The sequence below is a fragment of the Lagopus muta genome, chromosome 5 (genome assembly GCF_023343835.1).
Source record: "Lagopus muta isolate bLagMut1 chromosome 5, bLagMut1 primary, whole genome shotgun sequence".
Taxonomy (NCBI): domain Eukaryota; kingdom Metazoa; phylum Chordata; class Aves; order Galliformes; family Phasianidae; genus Lagopus; species Lagopus muta.
The window spans coordinates 45977620-46005418 of NC_064437.1; the positions used below are offsets into that span (position 1 = coordinate 45977620).

Below are 27799 nucleotides of genomic sequence, written 5' to 3' on the forward strand. Positions count from 1 at the left end.
CAATAGCAAAGTACCTAAGAAACACATATAGGTGTATTGCTTGTATTGTTGAGAGAGTTTTGTAGCACTTGGGATGGTGATTGCTGGAGGCACAGCACTGCTTCCCGCATTTTAAGATAGAGTTGAGTGGAGATTGCACTGGAATGGAAAGGCTGATATGAGTTGGAGGAGCAAATACAGGAAAGAGCACTTCAGAGTGGTTAAAGTGGGGGGGAAAAAAACAAACAATGTTTGACAGAAATGTGTGTACGTAACTAGGAAAAACTGCTCTTATATCTGTATTTTTATCTATGTTTTCTTGGGGAAAACTGCTTTCAGTTATCTGTAATTTTTCATACATTCCTATCGGGACAGTAAAATTTGTAAATATAAACCATCCTTGATACTGAACCTTTGGCACATCATCTGTGTATCCCCTCAGATGTTATGTATACAGTCCTTCCTTTCAGTCAGAGGCTGCAGAAACCAGCTACGTGTTAATCTTGAAGGCAGGAGTGCATGGAGCAGCCTCACCCATGACCCCTGTCTGCACACTGTGACCAGGGCTCTGGGGACAGCCCTCAAGCTCAGACTTGGGCGTTCAGTCATCATGGGTCATGGATTGAGTGGTGTGGATGGTGTGCCTGTCTCTTCTTTTGTCTCCAGCCTTGTTTTCTCAATAGGCCTTGAAACCACACAGTAGGTGATGTGTCTCCTGTCCCTTCTTGGCCTAGTCTCCTTTTGCTCCTGACTGAACTGGATAGCCCATGGACCTAGTTCATCACTTGCCTTGCCTATGACTGTCAATGTACCTCATCACCATCACTCAGCTTTGCTCACTAAGTTCAGATATGGTGGGACTACACCCCATGACTATAGTCTGGGGTCACTCTCAGCTTCTTGTTCATCCTCCCTCGATGAAGCTAGCCCTCAAGATACCACCAGACTATGAGGCAGTTGTTTCTGGTGAGAAGTAGCCGTAAGAGATGGAACAGCTGCTGTCATGATCCCTGTCTCCTCTGAAGCTGAAACAGTTGGAAAGGAAAGGACATGAGAGCACAGAATTAGAGTGTTTGTTTTTTTTTTGATGTTGGTATTTTAGTTTTTTCTTTTTTACAGATGTCCCTACTGACGACATAAAGAACTGGTGAATAGCACATGGCAAACAGGCAAAGCCCCATTCTCTATCTCCCTACACTTCCTGCAGGACCAGCAGTGGGTGATGGTGGTGGTGATTGTGGTGGTGATGGTGGTGGTGGTCACTATTTCTTGTTTGCTGCTGTGGGTTTATGAAATTAAAGGGATTCAAAGTGAAGGGAACAGCTTATACAGCATCAGGCATAAAATCATCAGGCAGAATTTGCAGGAACTGTTTCCTGTCTGTTTGCTTCTTCTTACAGTGAACTTGCGTTCAGATTTCACTCACTTCAAAGCTTTGTGTGTCTATGTACATAAACATAACTTTTAACTTCTTGAGCAGCTGTTGCTGAAGGAAGAGGCTGTACTGTTGGTATGAAAACTGGCAATTTTAGAAGTCTCCGGTATGTCTGTCCTTACCCTTCAGTTAGAACAGAAATGTTAAGGTATGTGAATTAAGGACATATGACTTTTAGATTAATACTATTCTTCTTATGTGAGAATTTCAAGGAAAATTGAAAAGGATTTATAGTGGTAGAGCTGTCTGAAACATTTTTCACACTGTATCATTTTACGCTTTCAAGAAGATCAAGAAGACTATCCAAAAAATGATTGCTGCTGAAGTTTGGCTGATTATTTTACAGCTTTGCTTAAGTATTTAATATATTAATAAGGGTAATGGAGAGATCACAGAATGTATATCTGAAATAAATCTGTTTCTCTGACCCATTTCACTGCTCAGATATATTTTGCATTCAAAGGTCATTTATTTCCATCAGGGTGGATGAATATAACATACTGCTGGTGCTTCTGCATGTCACTCCTTCACCTTGTCAGAGACGTGCTTAACATTATTTTGGCCATAATTCTGTTGCTAATTCTCTTGGGTGTTTCTAGTTCCTAGCAGCTGTACAGCATCTTTAATATTAAATTCAAAATGGCATCTGTGTTTGTGTTTTTGTATGCTGTTCTGCTGTTTAGCTTTCTTTTTTTTCTTTTTTTTCCCCCTGTATGTTTACTACTGTGGTTGAGGGAGGACCTTTTATACTTCGGCTCATACCTTGCATTTTTCACCATGGTCTTGCTGAGTACCTACATCCACTGTTAGAACAGTGCTTGCTCCCAATTGGAGGACTACTGAAAGTAGCAGGGCTCAGTGAAGGTATTCTGTGTTGATGGTCCACTTAGTCTTTATAGCTCATGGCTTTCATTAGATACCTCAGCTATTTTGTTTTCATATAGCCATTATCTGATTTTGCTGTTCTGCTGGGAGCATTTTGAAGTTCTGAAACTCAAACTGTTTGTTTTCCTGTGTTTATATAGTCTTCTTTTCCATTAGAGCTTGAGAGGGAAAAAAGTTTCCTTTTTGGTTACTCATTACTCATTACTCAAGCCCATAATTTGAATTAATACAGAACTTAACAGATAGGTCTGTATGTCCGAACTGTAACCATGTATTTTTTTTTTCTTCCCATTATTTTTCTAAGACAAAAAAGTCATGCCTTACTCTCTTATCTGAGAAAATGCTGCATTTCTGCTGCCATTGCCATTTGGAAATTTGTTGCCAACATCACTTCTTTGACCCGATGTTTTGATTGTATTGCCCCTTCCTTTATACTCTATTATTCCTCATTAAAAAATAAGTAATAAGTCATCTTTTTTTTTTTTTGTGGCACCCTATAGCTTGTTTTGTCTCAGGTCAGCATCCTCCATCCTAACAGCCTCCATCCCTAATTTCATAAGGTGTCAAAGTTATCACCTTGCTGTGTTGCTACTCATGCTTAGGAAGGTCTTTCAACAAATGTTCAAAATACCTCCAAAGAAAAAGCTTATTTAAAATAAGTAAGACTGCTGTTCCAGGCCTTTTTTCTCATCTTCCGTTGCAACTTTACTATATATATTTCTATTTTCTCTCTTCTTAACTTTAAACTACACACTTTTTTTGTTCTGTATTTGTATGTCACACTTCATAAGACTTTATATCGCTGTGGCTGCAGTGATATAATTTAAAAACATGTGCCTGCATGAGAAACTGCTACTTTTATGTCTCTTCCAATGCGTGTAGTGGATCAGAGCATCTGTCCATCAACATTCAAAGTCCTTCTGTTTGCAGCAGTAGCTCTTAATGTTTGAGAAAAGAAGATCTGTAGAAGGTGATTAAATTACACTTTTCCTGGATATTTATTGTGAACTTTCAGGAGCAGAAAAAATGTACCTTGAAGCAGGCGAGTTTCTGTGCTTTGTGATGCTTATTAATATTAATTCAAATATGCTTATTATAAATATTAGTATTTCATACTATTCTTAACATCACTGTTAATGTCAGATGAGGACTACCAGCTAATGGTATTTTTTATGTTGTGAAATTAGATAATCTCAAATCAGCCAGGGTTTTTTTTTTTTTTTTTTTTTTTTTTTTTTTTTTTTTTTGCCCAATGCCTTTACTGCTGTGGTTTCATTGTGTGTTTCTGAGTTTCATTTTGTGTTCCCCTGTTCTTTTGTTAGGAGAACAATTTAATAGCTCTTAATCTGTTTGGTTTCTCCTCTTGACTGTTTTGGACTTCTTTGTGTATTTCTTGAACCTATCTCCTTTGTGATTTTGAGAGAGAGAGAGAGTGCAAGCAGACTTTACATTGTTTTCTTCGTTATTTCTTTTCAAGCAGTTTCAATCCATGACTTCAACATTCTTCTGTTGCTGTAGGGTAAAGCAGTAAGAACTGACCAGTGTGTCACAGGGGAGAAAAATGCTAATTCTTTTTGTACTGCTCACCTTTTAATTCCTTATTACATGTTTATATAACTTAATTTGCATTTTACTGTCACTATTGAGCATACAGCTCAATGAAGAAAGGTGTCTTTTTTCCTTTTTTTTTAAAGTTAGTAATTAACAAGCACTTATATACATATATTTACATAAACAGCATGAGTGTTCATGATTTCCACATTTCAGTACTTTGTTTTTAATAACTTTAAATAGAATGTAGCATTCTTTTTCTTCTTAGTTCAGATCTTCTGAAGGGAATATAAATGTAAATTATTGTTTGGATTACAGTTGATTTGTATTGTCTAAGTACACAGTGTCCTCATCACAGGTCATGTGCAAGCTGTTTTGGGTGCTTTGTGAATGCAGCACGCACACACACACAAAATCCTTCATTTCAACTCATTTTCTAGCTGAAGAGTCAGATTTTATTAATGTAAATCTCACCGTGCCATCGTTTCTTCTGCTTCAGATCCCATTTGCTACTGCAAGTCTTTAAAATTAATTTTTCTACTGCTAGTTTGATTAGATCAAATAGATACGTTTGCTGTTCACTGGTGCTACATTTTATCAGTTGTTACTGACAATTGCTTAGTGTCAGTGTTGCATGCCAGTTTTCATGAATTTTTGTATCCTCTATTTTGTACTATGGTTTGTATAATTGAAAGTTGTTTCCATATGGATTAGATTGTTTTTCTCAAAGCAGTGAATGTTTGTATTAGTCTTAGTAATTCTCTGTGTATTACAAATGTTTTCCTACCTCATTAATGTGATATTCTCTGGTTTATAACCCAAAATGATCACAGTCCATTGACTTCTGTCATTCTACTATGCTTCGATTTGCTTGTTTCATTGTTCTTTTCTTACATGGCAGAGTAATCTTCTGTCTTTCTTACACCGTTTGTCATTCTACATCTGACTCTTGTGTCCCAGATGTTTCTGGTCTAAAACTAGGACAGAAATTAACCCTCAGTTCAGAAGATCTCAAATGCTATCTTTTACCACTTTAGTAGGATCCACTGATATTCTTGAGAAGGGAGAAGTTTTGAAAGGAGCCAGTGCTAAGTGACAGCTCTCATTTTCACATCCCTCTTCTGTGGAGGGTACCTGGATAACAATGGACTGCTCAGATAAACCAGCTATCCAGCTGTGTCTGCCTCCATTTTCCTTTACCACCTACCCTGTGGGCATCACTCAGTACTGCTCTGTCCATAGCCAGCTTGCAACAATGGCTGTCTGTTATTTGCTCAGGGCTTATCATCCACTTGTCAGCAATTGTGCATTACTTCCCTACTACTAACTTCAAGACCTGCTGTTGTCATCAGGACTTGCTTGCTCGTGTTGGGTTGGCTAGAGAGCTGGTCGTTGTTACAAGAAGTCTGGATGAGGGATGAGAATGAGTAACTGGTGGCAGGAGGTAGTTGAGAGGAAAAACCTAAGGGCAGAATCCTTTCTCTGAAGGTTGTTATTTTTTCCCACTTCTATCAGCATCTTCATCTGTCAGCATGCTGTGTAATGGAGAATTCTTTGATGCTTGCTAGAGCAGAGGGTCGCTGGGATGGTTCCTCTGTTTTATAGCAGCCAGATGTATGATGCAATATAGGAATGTTTTATTTCTCCAGTGTTGGATGCCTATAGGTGTTGTTTGTCAGTATGGCTGTGAAGACAGATTCTTCATTGTCCTCTTCAGTTCATCTCTCCCAAGGAGCTGTTGCCTACATCTCTTAACTTCCTTGGTGTCAGTGAAAGCTCAGGCAATCATGGTGATATAACTTGTATTTTTATGTATGTGAGGGCTAGGGAAGGAGTTGCCTAGTTTGTAAGAACTTCATCATGGGCTATTAATGTTCCTCTTGACTGATTGCTAAGGGTGTATCCAAATGAGAGGCTGGGCAGCAGCCCTGGCAGGTCAGGCAGCAGACTGTGGGCAACCTGGGCCATCGCCACCTCAGGCCATGCTCCAACAGAGCTCCCAGTTCCTCAGTACAGCCTCCTTGGGGTGCCCTCAGCCTCGCAGGCTCCTTGTGCCTGTGCTTCCTGCCAGAACAAGCTCTCCCTCATCCTGGGAGCTCCAGTAGATCACTAATAAACAGGAAAATGCAAAACGAAGTTCATGATGAATAGCTTTACAGTCCCCTTCTCCCACCCACCCCTGCTCTGTCCTGGGAATTTGCTGCCCTGCCCACACAGTGACCAGAGAGGAATCTAGAGGCATTTGCAAGATGATGCCATATCAGATGTTTCGTTCTCACACTTTCTGCTTGTATTTTCAAAACTGTTTACATATTTCCTTTCATTTTGCATGAATAAGCACATCGCTCTGAGACTAAAAAGGGGAAAATGCATTTTCAAATGTGTGAAGCCACATAGCTGTAATAAATTGGTTTAATTACATATGGTGTGTTTAGTTTCTGGAAGCCTGTTGTGCATTTCTGCCTCCAACAAGTAGCCTTTCCTGTTTGCTTGCTGCTGTTTACCAGGCTGGCTGTCCTCCCAAAATAATCCTCATTCAAATTCTGTGTTCTCTACAGATGCTCACTGTGATCTTTTTGATCCTCTCATGCTCAGTATCAACTCGGGTGTTGCTCTGGCAGAAGCCTTCTCAGCAGAAGGTAGAGACCGGATTTTCTGGACTAGGAATATGGTATTTTACCATATTTTTAACTGTTACCATTTTAATCTGGTTTATAACTTTTTTAGAAAGGTACAGAGTTACAGCTCGAGGCAGAAATGTCTCAATTGCCTGTTCAGTTTTTAGGCAACAAGTGAGCACAGGTGGCTGTCATTTATACCACCCTCCTCAGGCAGTCACAACTCCTGGGTACTTGAGCAGTGCTGCTGCATGCTTTTCTGCAGTCTGTTTTTCACGGTAAGTGCCATGCTCCTCCTGTTTTTCTTCCTTTTGTTTAGTGTTTGAGATGATTTGGAAGTTGTGCTATCAAAGTGCTTTGGCTTCTTTATTTTTGGTTGAAAAAAGCTACAGCAATATAAGGTATAATTATGCTATTTTTACCTCTGACTAAATAATATTTAACACCTTTTTTTCTTGTCCACTGTTATTTGTATTTGACCTATTTTTTTGTTTGCTTGTTTCAATTTAGAATTATGAGCATGCTTTTAAACTCTTCTGTCCTTTAGTTTTGGAGTTGCAAAGCTCAAGTTATTCTGTACAACAGTCAGGACTAACTGAAGGTGTTGTGGAGTGAGGAAGGGTCTTAGTTTAAAGACTGACAACTTGAAGTTGAAAAGGAAGGGGCAGAGGTTAAAGAGAAGCTTTTCTGTTTTCTATTGATGCCTTTCTCTATCTACTGTAGAAGAAAACTGTTCAGAGCTGTTGGGATTAAATGCAGAAGAGAACTGGCTATCGAATTTTCTCTTGCTCTGGAGAATGACTTTTCAGAAGGCTCAGAATCAATATGGGGAGCTAAAGCAACCCTTCACATTACGGTTGCCTGTGAGTGCCCATCTGTACCCCAGCCTTTTCTTAGGAGCTGCTGCCAGACTGATTCCAAATGTCAAGGGCTAAACTTTGTGCAGCCCTTCAGACAACTGCGAAACTGATAGTGTTTATCTGCTCCTCTGTTCATTATGCAAAAGGGAGATAGAGGTTCAGGAAGGAAGAGCAACTTTCTGTAGATGTTGCTGTGCACTCAGGATATGATGACCGTATTAATAAATTCATCAATCACGATAATCTGATTAAATTGGTGAGGGAGAGGGAACCAACAGATGATACAAATAGATTATTTTAAGATATATGAGATACACAATTAGTGACTGACTCACACAGCATTTAAATGGAAGTGTTACACAAGAGGTTGATGGGTAATGAACATAATAAATTACAGTGTCAATTTTCTGAGAGGGAGGCTCATGTACTGCCACAGGGACCTGTAAATAAATCAGTGGCGAATTACCGAATGTAAGAAATATCGTATATGCATTACTTCAGTTTTTTTTAGTACAGATATGTATGGTATATTTTTTACTTAGTAGTGGAATACAGTATGGACAGTAGTACAGGTGGGGGAGATCAGCATGGATTTTAACCCTTGTGCAGGCACTTTGGCCAGAACCTGCTGAATGTGTTTTTAGGCGCAGAGGAAACTGACACTTGAGTAGGAAGGGAGTTGCCTCATGTCCCTGAGGTTTCAGGGGTCAATCCCCTGGAGTACAGAGATAATGGAAGGGGAGCTTTCTGTCAGGGAGCATATGTTTTTGTGACGATTACACTGTGTATAGATTAGGACTTCTGGGAGGGAGGGAATGGAAAGATGTGCTCGGAACACAGAGCCATCTGCTAGTACCTTGGCATAGTCATTTCATTAATGAGAAGCTTATTAGCTTAAGTCCAGCTGAGATAGACAAGAAAGGCAGTAGATAGGACAGAAATGATCATCCAGCCACTGTTAAAATGGAGAAGATACCAGTTTGATAAGCTGTAAGATCTGATTTTGTTGAAAAAACTGTTCTTGTTCTACATGGTAAGAAAAAGCAGGCTTAATGCTGAAGAATGTTTTCCTTAATTTTGTGATGATGAGTGGGATGTCCTTTGGAGAAGAAGATACCTAACTTTCTGTGTGTTGGAATTCATAAGAATGTATGGTACTAGAAAGAGGAAAGAACAGTGATGTTTACTGAGAAACTGTTTTTGCATCAAATGATCGTCCAGTTGAAGGTGGTGTGCATTGAATATAGTGTAATTCATATCTGTGGTGACAAAGGATTGCAGCTGGAAGACAAAGATTATGAGAATGCCACAGTCTCATCTTGGCTTTGCCAGCAACCTCAGGAAGTGCAGTCTTGAGCTCCATGTGAGCCAAAAAAGCTCTGAGGTATCATGAGCAGGCAGAAAAGAGTGCTCTGGGGAAACAGGCAGCAGTTAGGTGTCTGTGCACTCAATACCTCTTACCTCCCATTCTGGGTTCTGCTGCTGCCCCAGTAGTTGTCTGTGCCTGTGCTCTGTTCCTCAGTTTCTCTGTTCTGAAAGTCAAAAAAAATTACCCTGTTTCGATGAGATCTTTGCTATTATTCTGTGGATGTAGGACTTAAATGCTATTTCATTTAAACAGCTCTGCTTTTCTTTTGACAGATGAGTCAGACTTGAGTCAGGGTTGAGGGTGAGATAGCAGAGCCATTGCCTGGAGAAAATAGTGGTTAGAAGTACTAAGTGATTTGAACATTGTTATTTGGGCAATGATTTCCGTTTTGTCTGCTTTCATACTCAGGTTGGATTGGCAGTTAAGCTGCAGGGTAAAAATCAGAAAAAAAAAGTGCTTTCCATGAAAAGCTCTATAATCTGCAGTGGCCCGAGTCCACAGGAGTGTAGTTGTTCTCAGGAGCTGGTGGCAAGGGATATGCAGTTCACAAAGAAGATGATCTGCTAAATAACTCCAGGACAGGGAAAATTTCTCTTCAAACTGCTAGGATAAAAAAAAAGGCAGTTTCCTCTGACTGTTTTGCTAATTTACCAATTAACTTAGGGGTTACTGAGTTTTTCTGTTGTAAATCTAAAGGAACATGCATTTTCAAAAAATGAATAGAAGATATGAATGTCAGCATACCTAAACAGAGTGAGCCCAAATAAAAAAGGATTTGGTTAGTTGTTTGTTCTACAAATTCTCTTCTTGTATTATGGAGAGGAGATCAGTAAGGTAAAAATCTGTGTTATTACAGATGTAAGAACAGGCAACAGTTAAGTCCCAAGGTAGAAGGATGTTTTTATGATACTAAAAGCAAAAGAAACAAAGGAAAAAAAAAAAAACAATAACAACTTTGCTGTGATTTATTTGTAATGAATAGGTAGTTCCATGCAAAAAATAAATAATAATAGAAGTGTGTGTGTGTGTGTGTGTGTGTGTTTTAATACTGCATGTCCTGGTTATTTTATACCTAAATATATATGTGTGCACAGTAGCACAACATAAGATTAAATCCTGACCCTCTGCTTGTTGAATTCAGTGGAAATACTTCTGCTGGCTGTGCTGAGCATTAGACCAGGTTCTCATGCTGATGTTTAGGTGTTGTATAAAGCTCCAGCAGTCCTTATGCTTTTGCATAATTTTTTCCCACTTGCCTTAACACGCAGCATAGTTGATCCAAACTCTGAAAGAAAAAAATTAGTCCTGCACATTGGGCTGTTTCATCTCCTGAAACACTGATAGTATCGTACAGTGATAATAGTTAAATGCCATGTCACAAGCATTTAACCTGACAGAACATGTATTTTCTTTCTCAAGTAGTGCAAGAGTATCGCTGGTCCCACAAGGGCATGGTAGGTCAGGCTTTTGGCTCAGTCTGCGAATCTGAAAGGCTTTGCACTTAGTGAAGCCATAAAGAAACCTCCAGCTGGCTGGATGCCTCTTTTAAGAACACAAGCATGGCCTTATTCAGGGTGTTGCTCAGACAAAGTTGTGTATGCTCCCATCTCTGGGGATGAGAGGAGTGGGAGGGGGGCCTTCAGCAACGTTCCAGTAAAGCCAGGAAAGTCAGATGTTTACATGAAAACACACAGTTTAATCGCTGTGAATCACTATTAATCACATCAAATCACTATGGAAGGATAAAATAAGGGGAAGAGAAAGCAGGAAAGCAACAGAGAGCTTGTAACTTGAGGCTTGAAGAGAAGGTAAGAAGGGAAGCAGAAATTTTCATTTCACTGTAAGCACAAAAGCTCCCTTGGCTGTGTATGTGGACTGTGAAATTGCAGAGCTCTGTGCAGTGTTTCCCTTCCAGCAGCAGAGCACAGAGCTGAGTGCCTGTGCTGGGAGCGTTGTGCCCAGCTTTGCTTTAGTGCCTTTCTGGGTCAGTGGTTCTCTAACAATGCCATACAGAGCTGCTTTAGTCGCGCTTCCATGAGTCAGTCTCTAAGTGCCCACGCTTCCCCTTAAGATAACCCAGAGTCCTGGAGGATCTACAGGCTTTTCTGGCTAGCTAATCTCAAAACATTTATGGTGTTCCTTGAACTTGGGTTGGTTGATCATGCGTACCTTTTTCAGATGCCATTCTTCCTGACAATTCAACCACAGTCCAATTGTTGACTTCAGAAGACCAAGTGAAAGGATGTGGCCAAATCCTTGCACCTGTAGCATTGAAGGAATTGATATTCCTCACATTGTTCTTACACTACTCTTTCACTAGAACAATCTGTAGCGTTGTCTCATTAAGAATAAAGAGAAAAGAATTACTGATTCATGCAAACATTTTTTTTTCCATGCATAATAAAGGATTGAGTGACTACATTCTTTTTATTTTAAAATGAATTTGTATACAACCTTGTTTTAGCTCTGTGTCTCAGGAAATACAAAGGAAAAGGAATGGAAAGCAGAGCTGAAATAGTGCACTTAAGTAGTCTTCCAAACAACCTCATATGGAAGTAGAGGCTTCTGTGGATGGGTCAGGTATATATTTCTGACTGTGGCAAGGCTTGAAGATGATTTGGACGTTCATATTAGCCAGGCTTGGTGGTGACTGAGAGCCCCCAGGGAGGAGGGAGCAGTCTGTTCAACATTTGTGTATTCCTCTCCAGCTGAGTGCACCTGCAGTGTCTGCCACCAGCAGCCAGCTAGAGAGGTGTTTTAGAAAGCAGCACCAGTCAGGAGCAGACCTTGAGCAAGGCATGGGGAAAGAGAGAAAACTATCGTACCCAGTGCGGGAAAGTTCCTGAAGACACAGGTCTGTTTCTGAGCATTGGCTAAGCTGAAACTGGGGCAGAAGACTGGTTAAGCGTGTAAAATACTATTAGGTAAGAAGTTTTTATTTCTTCTTTCCCCTACTTCCTCCAGAAGCATCAGCTATTTCTCCTTGTTTTCTCTATTTCCATGTATGCAATTTTTCTTCTCTCACCAATTCAAAAAGACAGAATGCACCTAATTAAAGAGGTGTGGATACAGCCAATCTGCTAACTAGCCTTTTGCAATTTGAGTTTGAGACATTGTATTTATTCTGCTCCCAGACTTAGCTTTCATTCAGTTTTGTGCTATTGCATCCAGGAAGAAAACCTATATCTGTGATTTTTATTTGGAGTATTGGATAGAGTATTTCTTTTTATTGAGCATCCTTTCTGTACAACCAGCTGTATTATGACCACAGAGTCTTGGAAGTTGTTGCTCTGAACCTGGAAGAACAACATATAAGGAAAGGAGTTTAAGGAGGGTGTTAGAACTGAACTATGGAAAAGTCCATTTTTTTTTCATTGCATTATGCTTTTACAGTCATAGCCTTGTGTTTTATACCTCTTTTTTTCCTCCCACTAGAAAATGAACATTCCCAATTTTAGTTTTAATTGTTTCCTTGGTGGGGGTGAATCACAACTTGGAATTGCCAATTCGTAACATTGTGGGCACCTTTGTGGGGTTAAATGAGGAGATGTTTATACTTTATTATTGTTTTTTTTTCCACTTCATCTTCTTAAATATTGGAAGAATCTCCTCTACAGTATAGAGTGCACTTCATATTATGGTAAAAGTCAGATAAAAGTAAGCATCAAAAGTCTGGAGAGGCAGCACTGTTCAGATCAAATATTGACTATGATAAATGGAAAATGTAGAGAAGGAATTACTTGGACAGTCAGCACGCTCCTATCTTTATGTGTTGTATTTTAAAAGGGGAAAAAATGAGAGAAATGCAACCCTTTTCTTCTTGAAATTCTCCATGATTTTTCTAAACTTAACTGTAATTTGGGGCTCACCATTTAGGCTGAAAACCTTTGTATAATATGTGATTGCTGTTATGTGCTTACCTTCTGGAGTCTGGCTACTTAGTGTTTTCAGGCTAGCTGTCTGGAAATCAAATACTTGACTACCTTTCTTCAATCTGGTGATTTATTTGCTGGTTTGTGTGTGGTTATTGTTGTTTTTTGTTTGTTTGTTTGTTTTCTAAATGCTGTTTTTAAGATGATGACAAGAGGACTGGTACAGGGAATTGAAGTATTGCTTTATCTGTTGGAGCAATGGTTTATTAGGGTAGGACTAATACCAACCTAAGTGCAGTGCAGTTAGCTTTTTCATGTCGCTTTTAATTTTGAATACTTTGAGGAAGAGTAGCATAAACAGGTCATGAGCAGAATTATTTAAATTATCTGAATGAGGTGAAAGGTTTAAATACAGAGAGCTCTGCTACTCTAATCCAGTAATTCAGAGAATGCCCAGTGTTATCATCTTAATTATGGCATTGCTGTCTAGAAGCAGTTGGGCTTGTGACAGGATGGGAATCATAGTGTTGGAAGAGACCTTACAGACTGTTTAGTTCCAACTCCCCTGCTATAGGCTGGGACACTTCCCACTAGACCAGGTTGTTCAAAGTCTCATCCACCCTGGTCTTGAACACCTCCAGGGATGGGGCATCCACAGCTTCTCTGGGAACCTTGTTCCAGTGCCGCACCACATTCATGGTAAAGAATTTTATCCTAATATCTTATCTAAAATAAAGGCTTCTCTGAAAGTTGTGCCTCCTATTCTATTATGTCATTTCCCTCCTCACTCTCATTTGTCTGGTTGGTTGTTCCTTAGCTTGTTTGTTTTTTTTTTCTCTAAATTTCTTTCTTTGGCGTGATTTTAGCTGCTAGGCTGTAACACTGGAAATAAAGTTGTTACCGATATCCTTTTCCCTATTGGCCTTCACAGTAATTGGTTTGCTTTTTTTGTTTTGCTTTGTTTTTTGCTTTTGTTGTTGGGAGACAAACAGACAACTGATAGCAAGAGAGAAAAGAAGAGAGACAAAGACAGAAGAGCATTACATTTTTAACACTTCACTACTTTCATTACCCTTTGTGAGATTTGCTGGAGCTGTCAAGGGCATGGGCATTTCAGAGCAAGATGGGTTGCAGTAGACATACTCCTGCTGATGACAGGCTGGAACTGGACCACATGCACTCCATAACAGTAGGAGACTTGAAGGAGGAAAGCTTGCTTTTATTGTCTGCAGGCAGGATGATGCCACGTAAGGATGTGCAAGACCTGAAACATGACTTAAGCGAATTATGAACCAGGCTAAGCCATTTGCTTTCTGTGATTTAACTGATACTCCTCCTCCCTTAGGAAAACAGCTTTTTTTCTTCTACTTTGAAAGCTGCTCTGGTGAATTACGTTGAAAATAAACCATCATGCAAGAGAGAGGGGAAGAATTTAAGAGATCATTTCTAGAGTTTTGTAAACAAGACTGCTTCCACTAGATTCACTAAGATTTCACTACAGATTCATCTAAGAGCTTTGCAGTGTCGTGTTCATTGGACTATTTGTCCAGACCAAAGATAAGATCTTCATGGGAGTATAGTTATACTTGGTTGGGCTCCTGTGTGAATACTGTTCTTTTTAACTGAGAGAACCTTGTTGTGTCAGATTAGTGTAAATATAAAGGTTTTTCTGCTTAGAAAAGCACTTCATTTTCCAGAAAGCTGTTTTATCTTGCAGTGGTGAGGGGGACCACACGTGTTCTCATGTGTCCTGGGTGTTCCAGAGAGCATCTGTTATGTTCAGGCTTGGCCTTTTCTCTAGAGTAAAAAGTAAAATGAAACTTGCTGTGAGGCTGACGTTTGAGAAATAAAACTGTCAGGAATGCAGATGTCATTGTTTATTGAGTCTCTATACAGTGCAGCCCCTGACTAACAGGAGCTCCATAAGGAGCCTGCAAGGCCAGGTTCTTGTACACAGCAGGAGCTTCCCCACTCTGTTGTTGTGGCTGGTAAATTTGAAACTAAATACAAACACGGGAAAAGATACGATACTTCTTCAGTTAATGACATCGTTTCAAAGTCACTTAATTACGTGCTAGGCAAAGGTTCATGCTATTTGTGAATACTAATGCCTAGTGATGAAATGTGCTGTTGTGGGCTTTCCAAAAATACAAATATGTTTGCTTTTTGTGGACAACATTAAGAGGTGAGTTTGCATAGAGGAAGGAAACGAAAAATTGTTAGGCAAGTTTTTTGCCTCCTAACTTGTCTTTCTGTGGAAGTTACAGCACTGTCATCTATTAGTATTGCTTTAAACCTGTCCTCAAGCTTAAAGATCTTCAAAATAAATCTTGCCATGCAATCAGATTTGGGCAATCCCTGTCATATTATACTGATGGAAAAATCTCTCCTCAATAATATCAGTCTGTGTTTTTTTACTGGCTACTTTTTGGTAATTACATTCAGTTTGAATTCCTTGGCACCTAATTCAGCTGTTGTTAAATTCTGCCCCCCTGTCTTAAATGGTTCTATTGAGTTTCTACTTTTATTTTTTGTTCAAGTCTGCTCTCATCTGGTAAATAAAGACAGCTAGACCAGAGCGATGCTCTGTCTTTTTCCGCACCCCCCACTTCATTAATAGTTTGCATCAGAACATGTGGGATACTGCACAGTGACGTGTCGGGAACAACTGGTCCCTATGGGAAACTAATTCCATCAGTTGGGTGTTAGTTTATCTCCTTGTGTCGGTCTTAACCAGTACCATGGGAGATGAAGTCAGGGAACGGTTCTGCACCAGAGGATGGTGGGCATGAACAGGCTGCCCAGGGCAGTGGGCACGGCCCGAGTGCTGGAGTATCCTATGATAGTGTTCTCAGACATAGGGTTTGGAATTTAAGTGGTACTGTGTAGAGCCAGGGGTTGGACTCGGTGGTCCTTCTGGGTTTTCCAACTCGGGATATTCTGTGATTCTGTGGATCATGGGAAATGTGAAAGGTTTTATACTGTGGATGGATGGGGGGGAATAAAAAGTTCCTCTAAAGTAATCTTTATCTAACCTACAAAAAAGAAAAAAGATTTTGCTGCTCTTTTAAATTCGCAGTTTAAATGCAGGGAAAGCAGGCAACTGAGAGCATTTGGTTATATTCACAGGCAGTACAAATGTGAATCTTACTTGTTTACTAATTGGCTGTAGAGTATTAAAGGTAATTGGAAACTCAAAGGTCAGCGTGTCTGTTGAATCCAGGTCTATGCGAGCTGGAAATCTGTGACAGAGTACTTGTATATCTGATACCACGCTGGTGCAGAAGATCTGCCTCTAGAGGCTATCCAGTGGGCACGATAAGAGCAACCTCCTAAGCCCAACTGTTTTCTAATCTAAGCTCTCTTTGTGGGTCTTGTCATCTCCACTGAGGGCTCCCTGCCAGCAAACTGGTGCATTTTTCATGTCTGGCACAGAAGTTGCCTGAACTGCAGTTAGTTTCACAAAGTAACTTGCATCTGTGTGATCACTAGCCAGGTAGAGGGGTGGAGAAAGGGTGTAACTCGGTCCTTTGGAGGTTTGTTTTTGTTTCACCGTATGCCTAATGGGCCTGACTCTCTTAAAGGCTTTGGCAGTAGACTACACAAACCTTGTCGCACCACTGAAGTTTTACTGAACTGATTTAGCTGTGGCTAAGACTAAAGAAATAGTGCCTTATATTATGCTTTGTTGGTTGTTTCAAAGGCAGCAATAGTAATGAACAAATATGAGAAATTCCATTAGAACTACTCTGGCTTGTCTACTTCTCTCAACTTAGCTGCATTTGTTTGTTCTGTCAACTTGTTTTTTTCTTTTTGACTTACCTCTAAACCCAGGTCTTTTGGTTTTTAGTTGTTTTTTTGTTTTTCTTTTCCCATGGTTGTCATTTCTCTTCTCACCCCGCTCGCTCTCACTACTGCGCAACTGAGCCTACTGAAATGAGACCTGATGTCATTGTCTGGTTGGTGCCAGCAATGCTGTTGTAATGGCCTTGTTCTGTCCTTATGGCATGGTTAGTGTAATGTAATCATTACCTTGGTTCCGGAGAGCGAAGGTACTCCTGCTAAGTAAATATTTACAAACACTAGTGGAGGCAGACTTTGGGGAAGAGAGACTAAAGCACTGTTTAAAGTCTTGTTTCCTTTTTTATTTATTTTAAAACAGAACATCATTCCTGAGAGAAGCAGCTGATGTGCGTGTTTTCTTCCCAAGATTGTAATAGGAGGTAAGTGCAGAATCATTTGTGTTTCTGTGGGCTGTTTTTGACAAGAGGAGGAGTTTGTTTATGGCCTTTTGAGTGGTCTCATATCAAAACTGAAGGCGAGGAATTGGATAGAAGGAAGAGGCTGGACTTGTACACTGCAGTGTGATTATACACTTCTCCTTCCCAAGCTTAGAATGATTTGTAGAAGAAACACAACAGCTCTGTGCTTCTTGTCTTCAGTCATGCAATTTTCAGCATGAAGTGACAGTGGAGTTGGTTTGAATTAGAAGATAATTTCTGTGCAGTTCCTGAGTGAGATAGAAATGGACGTTTGCTTATTGCTAAATATTTTTTTATTTGTGAATGGAGTGAATATTCACATACCTTGGGGCAGTGTTATTCGTTGTCCATTAATTTTAACTTTGAACAGGAATGGGAAGGATGTGGGCTAGAAAGCTTTTAAAATTTCACATTTTGCATTTCACAAAATCTCTGACCCATGTATAACAGCTGTAAGATCCCTTGGGGAGTGATTATATTTATGTTGCTCCCAGCACACTGGAACTGCATTCATGACTTATACCCACAGGAAATATCGTAAATGTAATTAAAATAGAAATATTGGCTTGGTCTAAATGTTGTGCTGAAGGAAAGGACCACCGCTTTCTTTTCCTCAGTACTGTCTGTATGAATGGTGAGGGAAGGTAATTCTTGTGCAGTATATGTAGCACATATGCTTGAATATTATACATTTGCAAGAAAGCACTGTTCTTATCCCAGTGCCTGATGCAGAACTTGCATCAGGATTCTGGGGTATTTATGGCTTCCACATGTTGCAGTACATTGAAAATGCCAATCAGATCTTGAAGTTCCTACAATCAGTGGTACAGAATAGAGATAGCATGGTCATGATTGCAGAGTTCCTTGATTCTTTGCCTTAAGCAACAAAGGTTTGGGTTTTTCTGTGCCAGAAGTCTGGCTGAAATACTTTTTCTTCAAAATGCTTGAAAAGTAATCTCATTGTTACAATTGTTACAAGGATATCTCAGATTGCTGAATGAATACATGTGGATTGTTATGGCTTCAGCTATGCAGAGAATTAGAGGGTGGAAAAAGGGAGGATGGAACAGTGCATTCATTATGCATGTAGACCGGATTTTTAAAAATGAAATTAGAGAGGCTAGTGTGTAATGCTGTGGCCCTCTGTACAGAAACTCTAGTGGTGAGAAAGTGTACTAGAAAGAGGACTTCAGACTCTGAACCCTTCTCACACCACAGTTCTAAACTATATCTGTCCATTAGAAACTGAACTCTAACCCTAATTATCCTTGGGAGCCACAGATGAGTCTGATACTGTTGTAATGAAAGATTTCTTGTGGGACAGGTCTCTATCTTGGTCCTGCTTTCCTTAGGGAACTCCTTTCCATCCCCACTTATAGGAGAGCTCTGTTTTCTCTTCCTAACCCTGATTTTTCTGGTAGCATTGAAAAGAGCCTTCAGGCATTGATAAGATAAAAGGGTATAAGGGGGGTGGAAAAGAGGTAAGTCCTATGTGGTTGGTGTGTCCCTCTTCTCATTTGTCAGGTATGACTTAAATAGTAAACCTTGTCTCCTGTAAAATTTTTGCTGTTAATTTGGAAAGTACAAACTGCAGAGGTTTGTAAGGGAGAAAAAATAACTTGAAACACATGATAAAGATTTTTGTACTTTCAATACGCTGTTGTGGTGAGTGGAGTAACAGAAGCCAGGACTAATTCTGCAGACTCAAAAGCAGAATAAATAATATAAAAACTTGTGATGATGTAGAATGAGTGTAATGAGCAAATCAACACTCTGTGCAGTTTGAATTGTGGTGTAATTTCATAGACATTTGCTGTAGAAGTCACAGAAGTTGTTACCTTAAAATAATAAATGAAGGATTAATGGGGAGTCATTCTTTATATGTGGGTTGCTCTGAAAGTAATGCCTCCCATTATTTCCATGGAAAGTGCACCAGATATAAAGAGCACAATAACACTGTCTGATAGAGAGAATTCCCAGCTACAAAACACTATTTTTCAGCATAGTTTCAACCATTAGCTATGTATTTTCACCAGTAGTGAACAAGAGCTGCATGCCGTGCACCATCTGCACCAGCAGAGGTGACCCAGTGTGACCGTTGCTGAAACGCACCACTTATCACCTCACTGTGCTCACATCCTCTGTTTGGTCTCCATAAGTCTTCAGTAAGCATCAATGAATGGCAGTGGGTGCCATTTATTCTGCATAGAGGAATTCAGTTACACGTCTTTGCTTCATAGAAGCATCCATGTCAGATAGCATTTTTGCCAGACTGCTGCCACAGCAGCAGAATGTAACACAGTATTGGCAGGAACCTCTACTGCTGTACCACCGTCTGCCTCTGTTGTTGTGGGCCAATGTAATAAAATAGGAGGCATTACTTTTGGATCAACCCTTGTACATGCTATGGATGTCAGTTTATATCTGACACACTTAGAAGAGGAAAGGGAGAAGAATGTTTGATTTGAGAGATGACCGCAATAAATTGCCACTGTGACTATATTCTCTTTGATGCAAAGTGCAGGGAATGAAGGTGGAGATGAGAGATGTAGAAATGATAGCAGGTGGAGAGGAGACCAGTAGAATATATAGCCAGATTGTATTTGAAAGCAGAAGCACTGGAAACTGTAAATTATGATATTAGAAGTGAACGTTGGGCTTTCTTTGTGTTAACCTAATTAATTCAGTCCTTGTTTTAGCAGGACTTTCCTATTGAATGGATTGTGCCAGTGATATTACACACTCAAATGAGAGAATCACAGAAGCCAGAAAGCTTAATTTCTTACTTAAAAAAAAATAAATAAGTAAGAAGCCTGTAGGTTCCTAAAAACTTTACTTTCATGTGAGATCTCTCTTTATTGTCATAGATGAAACAGATGGACAAATTACCTCTTTCCCTTCCATTACTTCTCATCTTTTTACCTTTCTTAACTATGCCTGTTTTGTCCTATCAATTGGATCTGTTAAGGACTTGTCTGCTAGGCATTTCTCTGCAGTCACCAGTTCTTCATCCCCTTGTCTGGAACAGGTAACCAGTTCCTCTGAAACCTAATCTAATCTCATCAGTTATGTCCTGTCATTGAAACATCTCCAGAAATAGGCTGATATACTTAATGTAAGATGATGTGTCATCATGACATCATGCTACATTTATGCAAGAGATGGATTCTAGTGCTTGGACAGAATCAGATCTTAAATATTTTAATTGGTTTATTGGACTGAAGTTTAAGAGACCTGGCAGGTTAGTGTGATGGATTTTTGCCAGTTACTATCTATATAATTTTTAAAGATGAGCCTGCTGAGTATTAAAGATTAATAAAAAAAGCAATAAATAGAACTGTCTCAAATTGTAGGAACTTCTAAGTGCCTACTTAAAGAATATATAAAGCTAGCAACGTGCATAGCAACACCTACTAACCTCATTATTTTTTTCTCCGTATTAATATCCCTTACCTCCAAGAGGGCTTTGGAGATCTTTTGGGAAATGAAAAAATGTGAACACAGCTGAACAAAGACAAAAAATTAATTACAAAACAGGAGGACATGATGTAGGATGCTCTGGTAGGTTCACTTACTGTCTTCTAAATGTGCCATCTATTTGTTGATCTAGTGGCTAAACTCCAGCCATTTCCACCATGTCTTTTAAATGAATATAATGTTATGGCTAGGGATTGCTGTGTTCAATACATCAGGAGCTTTTGTTCTGCTTTAATATGGGGAGGAAAAATAGCACATTACCTTTAAGTTTTTTCCTGTCTATGGATGATCTTCTTTTCTTTGACTTTCTTCCATTAAATGAAACCAAAGCCATTATTCATGTCCTTTTATAATACAAAACTATATTTGTTTCTCAGAATATATTTTCTCATTCTGGCATTAAAACCGTTGATCCATTACTGAGCTAAGGCATTCACCAAACTGCCAAGGTCTGTCCTAAGGCCATGCTTAAAGGCTTGGAAATCAACTTAGGTTGTGATTATGGAGAACTTGGAGGGCTTCCCAGAAAAGACCTGCCCAGTTACTTGTCAGAAAAGATGAATATTGTTTCCATTGATTTTTAAATCTATTCCTGCAACCACTGTTGTAATAGCCACTTGTCAGGACATAGCAAGAGCCAGGAGGCAAAGGTGACTCCACTGCAAACAATGCCCTCACCAGTGGGATGCAACACAGCAGGCAGAGCTGGCTCCATTGACAGACTCAGGCAAGGTGAATGAATGGCCAGGCACAGCCTCCATCCAGGGACATAAAAGACACAGAGATGGGTACAGTGTGAACTCAGAGTCCAGGCAGCAGACAGGGCCAAACGTAGGACTTCTGTGCTTCTCTCAAAGGCTGGCTCTCCTGTCCTCCATCCTTCCTCCAGAAGTAGGATCGAGTAGTTCCAGAGCTACTTATGCTCTCGCTGTTTCTCTGTGCAAACAGAGTATATTGCATCCTAAACCTGATTTGAAAACCTTGTAACAGAAAAGCATATGTCTGCCTGACAAGGCAGGGCGTAAAAAATCTGCTTCACCTATCTGTGTAAAGTCACCTTAAAGGTCCGGGTAAATACCTTGTAGTATAACCCAGTAGATGACAGACATCTGCTTCCTGGGTGTGAAGCCAGGTAATAAGATAGGTCTATTAGGAGATTTGCATGGACAGTGGGATTTTGCTCTTTTTTTATTTAAATTTTGAAGATTAACACACTAGGACTACTTCAAGCATAATTATCTTGATACCATACACCTTTTTAAGCTACTGATAGAAAACACAGTGTGAGGGTTGGATGTACCCAACATTCGGAAATAATGCTGTTACACAGTATTATCTTTATCAGGAGAAACAATGTAAATGCTGTAATATTTTTGTAACTACCACCACTCTTAGTTTAGGTATAGAGACTCTAAAAGACTTTTCCCTTTCTCCCAGTAATTTCTTCCGGTTTTAAGCTGAGTTTTGCAGATTATGAGTGCTAGAAATAAAGGAAATAAATGGGCTGGTTCAGAAATGCTGCAGTGGGCACATGATTTCAGCTAGTGAAAGAAGGCAGGCTTTTATCTGAGTCATGACCAGACGTTTTGAATTTACTTTCATTTTCCTTTGTATTGCCCTAATAAAATCTACTCTTAAAATCTGTTTTAGTTCAGAGATCTTTAAAATAATAATAATAATAATAATATTGACACCTGTGCAGTGAATTAATGCTACTGATGATTGGCTTCGGTTTTGGAAACCTTTCCTCAGTGGAAAACCACTGCTCTGATGTTATATAATTCTGCAGCTGCGCCTCAGCTCTCACTGCAATTATTAAAATACATTGATTAGTGAAGGCAAAGATCACATAATGGTGTCAGAGAGGCCTTGATGTGTATCACAGCCTGCTCAGGGAGGTTACAGAGAGACCTACGTGGTTATCCTCATCTATCCTCATCTTCATGACAGTGGAAGTTGTCTGGGAATGAGGGGTGGGGGTTGTACTTAGAACATGCAGCAGTATGAGCTGTCTTTTTAAACAGCTAGCAACATAGAGTGTTTTCAGCTGTATTTCCACGGTTCTTTGGGGAGAGCTGCCGTGAAGCAGTGCTGAGCTTGCTTCCTGCCTGGCTGGTTAGGGCCGCCTGTTTGGGAAAATATCACTGAAATCTCATTAGCACTGCCTGATAGTATGAGGATACAGTTGATGTGATTGCCTGCAAGTGATGCTCAGCAGTAGGGAAGCCACTGAACTTGTTTTTTCTTGGCTGTTGATCTCTAGGATGGTAAGGAATGGGCCCGGAAGTTGGGGGAGAGTAGGAACCTGAGGGAAGTTTGAGGAGGGAAGACAGGAGAGCTAGCCTTTAAGAGAAGTGCAGAAATTCTTCAGGCAGTGAGCAAAAATTGTCTTCATGTACATGCAACAGCAATAGTTCTTCTCTCAAATATTTTCTAAGTGGATAAATTTGAGAGGACTACTTGCAAGTGCCCCAAAAAAACAGAGAATGGAAAAACATTTGTTAAATGTTCGGTGCAAACTGTTCATGAAAGTCTTAGCTGTTTTAAAAACTGGTCCTGTGTTGTGTGGAGTCAGTATTTTCTGCCATCTTTGTGGTCACTAATCAATGGCTTACTGAAAGGTGTCCAACATCTGCCTTTTGTGTACTGCAGCTTGAATGGAGACGATACGTTTACTGGCATAGATGGCAGCTTTAAATGATTTTAGGTTATGTATAATTGAAAGTATCTGTCAGCATCATCCATCTGCACTTCACAAAATAAAGAGACTTGCAGTGCTGCATTTTATCCTGACGTGTCTGTGAGAAGTTTTTCTAAAATGAAGCAGAACAGAGAGTTGTTTCCTCTGTTACACGTGGAACCCTCACCTTTAAAAGGTACTCAGCATCCATTTAACTTTTGCTGATTAATTAGGACAGCAGCACCAGTTTATTGTGTGTAATCTGTGTCTCTCAGCACCTTGGCATTTATTCACCACTTAACAATAAATAGCCTAGTGTCTATGTGCTTTTCCTTCTGAAAGAATTTTTTTTGCAGTTTCCGTATTAAATGAATAAATAATTTAATGTGTTTTTGTAATGTAACTTCTAGAATGAAACAGCATTGAGCAAATTATTGTGTCATTACAGAACAGAAGGAATACATAATAGCATGCCCATTCTGAGTTAGTTTTATTGTTAATTCAAAAGGAAAATTACCTGACTTATAATAAGCAATTTAAACCATGTTAGATCCTAGTCTGAAGGTTAAGGCTTGTTCTTGTTCTGCTTGAAAAATGAGACAGTAGAAAATAAATATCTTTGAGACAGCGTATACTGTGGCTACCTGGTTAGTTTAACTGGGAGAAGGCAGACATCTTGCAAAAACAGGTGAAGGCAGAGGAGGTAAAATGTGAGAGCTCAGTAACTGACCCCTGTTTCTGATTGTTGTTTTTATCTTGATAGTGTCGGGAAGAAATTTTAAGGAGGTGCTTTGTTTGCTTTATAATAGAAGTAGCAACTGAATCGATCAGGTTCAAGCCTCTTCCAGCACTCCCTAATACCCTGTAACACTCCATTGCACTAAGTTTGCAGTGTCTTATTACAGGAGCGTTCACTGTGTGCTGTCAGCTCCTGTTAAAATAACTCCTCTAGAGATGTGTGCTAGTATGTCATCCTGGCTGAAAACCCTCTTCTCCCAGACCTTGCCTGGGAGAGGATACAGCTTTGAGCCTCCCTCCAGTTTGCATCTTCAGAGAGCAGAGCACAGTGGCATGGCCAGAAACACTGTGCTTCCTCCGACGGACCCTGCATGCATCACCGCTCCACCAAGCGCCATTGCCTGTTATGTTTTAAAATAAGAACACTTCTTGTGGCATCCTTTTAGTGGTTTAAAGAGAGTTCATCTCCACCACCACAGGGGTAGAGCATACTCTCAGATTTATGTATTTGTTCTTTAAATGTGTTAATTTTTTATTAGTGGTGCTAGAATAGGTGATTTTTCTGTGTCCATCCACAGATTTATTCCCATCTCAAATTCCAATAATAGTGTCTGAGCATACTTAGCTACTGTGCATTTGGTTTGGTTTCCTTTTTTTTTTTCTCTTGATAATGAGGTCAGTTCCCTGACTGAAACTGTGAGCCACATTAGGGCAAGAGAAGCAATTTAGTGCTGCTGAATGCATTTGCAGAGTGTAGTTTCCCTCGTCAGCTTGTCAGTCTGAAGGCATCCATAAAGCTATGACAGCTTCAGAAGACAAACTCCGGCAGCGTGCTGTCAGGGTGCCAGGCACTGCTGGCTGTGTGGGCTGCCTTCCTTCCCTCCCTCCTTCTCACCCTCCCTCTCCCACCGCTTCTCTCCCCCTCTCCCTCCTCATCCCCCCGCCCTGCATCCCTCTACCTTATTGATGTGGGTCTCGGTGCTGCCATGCTCTGTAGCAGCACCTTCTTGCTTTCCCCCTTGATCCTCTTGCCGCTGGAACAAAAGGAGAGCTGGCTGCCAGCGGTGCAGCACCTGCCGGTGCAGTCCGATGGAGGAGAGGAAAGCGGGCACCCTGCATCCCGTTCTGCCCCAGCGGCGGTGAGCGTGTTCAGCCACTTTGCTTGAGATGCCTTTGAACCGCTGCCAGATCCCATTGTCTGCTGTGCAGACGGAGCTCAACGCCCCACTGCAATGAGATGCACAGCATGTTAAGAGGAAGGAACGAAGCTGTATCCCCACCCTGAAGGAAAATCGTGAATCTGCCGTGTGCCATGATAATCTGAATCCAGGACCGTGCTTCTCTTACTTTCCCTTCATTGTTCCTGGGATTTCAGGGTGTGATGTGGAAGCTTTCCTGAGAGGAGCTGCAAGGCAAGATAGTTTATGGGGAGAAAGCAGCTGTGCATTTGAGCTGTTTATGTGAGACTGTGCTTTGCCCACTACCCACCTGTAGCTGCTGTATGGAATACCAGCTAGGGTTTAATGTTCTGTGTTAAGCTCATCATGGATCTGCTCTCTTCAAATGTGAATTTATTTGCATTTTTCCATTTGTTTGTACTTAAAATTCAGCATCCTTAGGCTCTCAAAATGATTTGGCAACATTGAGGGAAGGGAATGCAGGCACTGCTACTGATAATGATTCAGGCATCCACCAACTGTGCAGCCCAGCTGCCCTTCTCGGGAAAGGCCAGCTTAGTTCATTTATAATTTTTGTGGAGAGCAGCTCTCAGGCTTTCCACTCTCCTTGCTTTCTCTTTGGCTTCACATCTTTCCTTACTGGCTGCCAGACCCCTTTTGAGTGAGAACTTCACTTTTGGGCATCACCTTTAAGGTAGGAATTTGAATATTTGTGTTAATCTGTGTTATTCTTTATTATTACCTAGATTGTAAACATTGTTTGCATTCATGCTCTGCTATTTGACTGTGTGTTTAACTAGTCGTCATTTGCAAGGAACATGCTTTGACAGGAGGATGGAGGAGCTGTTCTGTTCTTCAGTGATTGTGTTAGGCAGTGCACTAAGTGGAGTTGGCAAGGCTTGTATCTTGCTCTGCTATGCTTGCTACATTTCTGGAGTGTTAAGCTCCATGTTAGTCCCTTGTTCTCCTCCTCCTCCTCCTCCCTCTGCGCTTTCTTTCCCTTCCTTGATTGAGTGTTTAACCTTTCCTAATGAGTTAAATTCAGATACTAAAATGTGGCCTGTAATAAGTTGGTGGCTCAAATGCTTGGAGAATAGTATAAGGAGTCTGGGTATAACTGCATTCCTTTGCTGTTATGCTGAAGCTACTGCTTACCCTCTATTAAAGGTAGATACTCTGTTGACCCTTCTAAGTCAATCTTGGATACCTGACCAGAAGGTGAACAGATATCAACAATATTGGTAACTGATGAAATCTCTGTAAAGATTGGAGCCATTACAGACAATATTTTAAAAATCAGATGATGTTTCTTGTGCTCCCTGAGGATTAATGCAGCCACGTTTCCTAGTGGTTTGTTGTGCAGCAGTCTAGATTTGCCTTTGCATATCAAGAGCAAAGCTGGTTTTGCTAAGCTAATATTTAGCAACATGAAATATTAGAAGTAGAAAATTTTGTATATGTTTTTTTTTTTCTTTCACCAAGAACTAGTAACAGAAAATCATTTTGTTACAATGTGTTTGATTTTCATTTTTAAATTCCCTGGGAAATGATTCACTTAGAAGATGTTCTGGTCATTAAGAAATTTCTTGATCTTCAAGCTTAAGGATGAAGACCTCCTAATCTACTCATGCTCACAGCACTTTGAACAGAATTTTAGTCTTTAAGTGATGTGCGTCAGTTAACCAGTCAAGTTCACCTCTGATGCTATTGGTGCTCCTGCAGCATTGCCAAAGGTTGCAAATGTAGAACATAAAAGCGTGGCTTGGAGCACAGACCAGAAACTACTCACAGAAACTCTTTTCAAAATCTTGGGGTTTTTTTTTATTCTTATTGTAGTGAATGTAGTCAGATGATTAGGCTGCTTTATAAGTAACTATCTAAATGCAGTGCCTGCAGTCTACAGCCTTTTCTCTGTGATGCCACTATGTGGGGAGGAGATGTTATTTCCAGTTCCATTCTCACCCCTTCGTCTTCCTTTCCCAGCTTCAGCTTGTAAAAGACAAGGAAGGCTGGTGTTCTCTGTTTAAGTGATGTGGTATACTTTGGGTTTGCAATAAATTTTTTTCCCTGTTATCGTATTTATTTTAAGACTTTGGCCTTCCTATATGCTATTAAATTCAAGAATCTCAAAAAGATAATTAAATTGTTGACAGATGTGTTCAAATAACGAAGAACTGAAGTAACCTGTCACAGGTCACATGCCGATTACTCCAGGAAAATTGAGTATTATTTCACTATTGGAATTGATGGGCAACCTCCTATATGCCTTTTCTGCTTTGATGGTTTGAAAGAAATAGAATATAAAAATATAAATGATTGTTTCATGAAAATGTTCTCCATTTCTTTGCACCATCCAGAAGTTATGTATCGATTCTCTTCATCTTAGATGAAGTATAATGAAAAGTTATTAAGCCCACTGCTGTCCCCCATCCTAAAGCAACCATTTTATATGCTTAGTAAAATGTTACAGCATTTCATGAGTGGATGCAGCCATTTGCCTGAAACCACAATTAAGTTCTGATTGTACAAGCTCCCATTCTGTGTAGTATTAGCACTTCAGTGTGTAGCTGTGTCTCTCCTGACAGATATCATTGCTCACACCAGTCCCTGAGTTTCCATCTATCAGGATGGAGTGCCACCTGTAGCGTAGTGCTGCTGGACTGGAGTAGGTACTTGAGCAGTTACCACTCTGTGGGATGCCAGTTTTGTGGTGTTTCATGATGGAGTCACTCAGTGCAGTGAAAGCACTTTGGTGTGTTTGAAAGCTAGGAACCTCATTTTAGTCCTCTGGAGAGCTCTAAATAAGGTGATGGATTCAATAAGTGTGTTTCAAAGGAGGCAATTGGTAGTGCTCATTTATAAAAAATGTTGCTGGGTTGCTGGATAACAAGAGGG

At 40.1% G+C, this 27799-nt stretch overlaps 1 protein-coding gene across 12 annotated transcripts in view; it reads left to right on the forward strand.

Annotated features, from left to right (window-relative positions):
• The window catches only part of NDST2 (N-deacetylase and N-sulfotransferase 2), a 128774-nt gene that overhangs the window by 61894 nt on the left and 39081 nt on the right, over positions 1-27799 (forward strand). For 7 of the 12 annotated variants that reach the window (XR_007377130.1, XR_007377131.1, XM_048945543.1 and 4 more), the window contains one exon: positions 16732-16792. The exons of 3 other annotated variants lie outside the window; for them this stretch is intronic. The gene's annotated coding sequence lies outside the window, so the exon portion shown is untranslated. Of the gene's footprint in view, positions 1-6715; positions 6747-16731; positions 16793-24889; positions 25599-27799 lie in introns of those variants that run through there. 2 more of the 12 variants (XM_048945545.1, XM_048945549.1) reach the window with 2 other exon arrangements.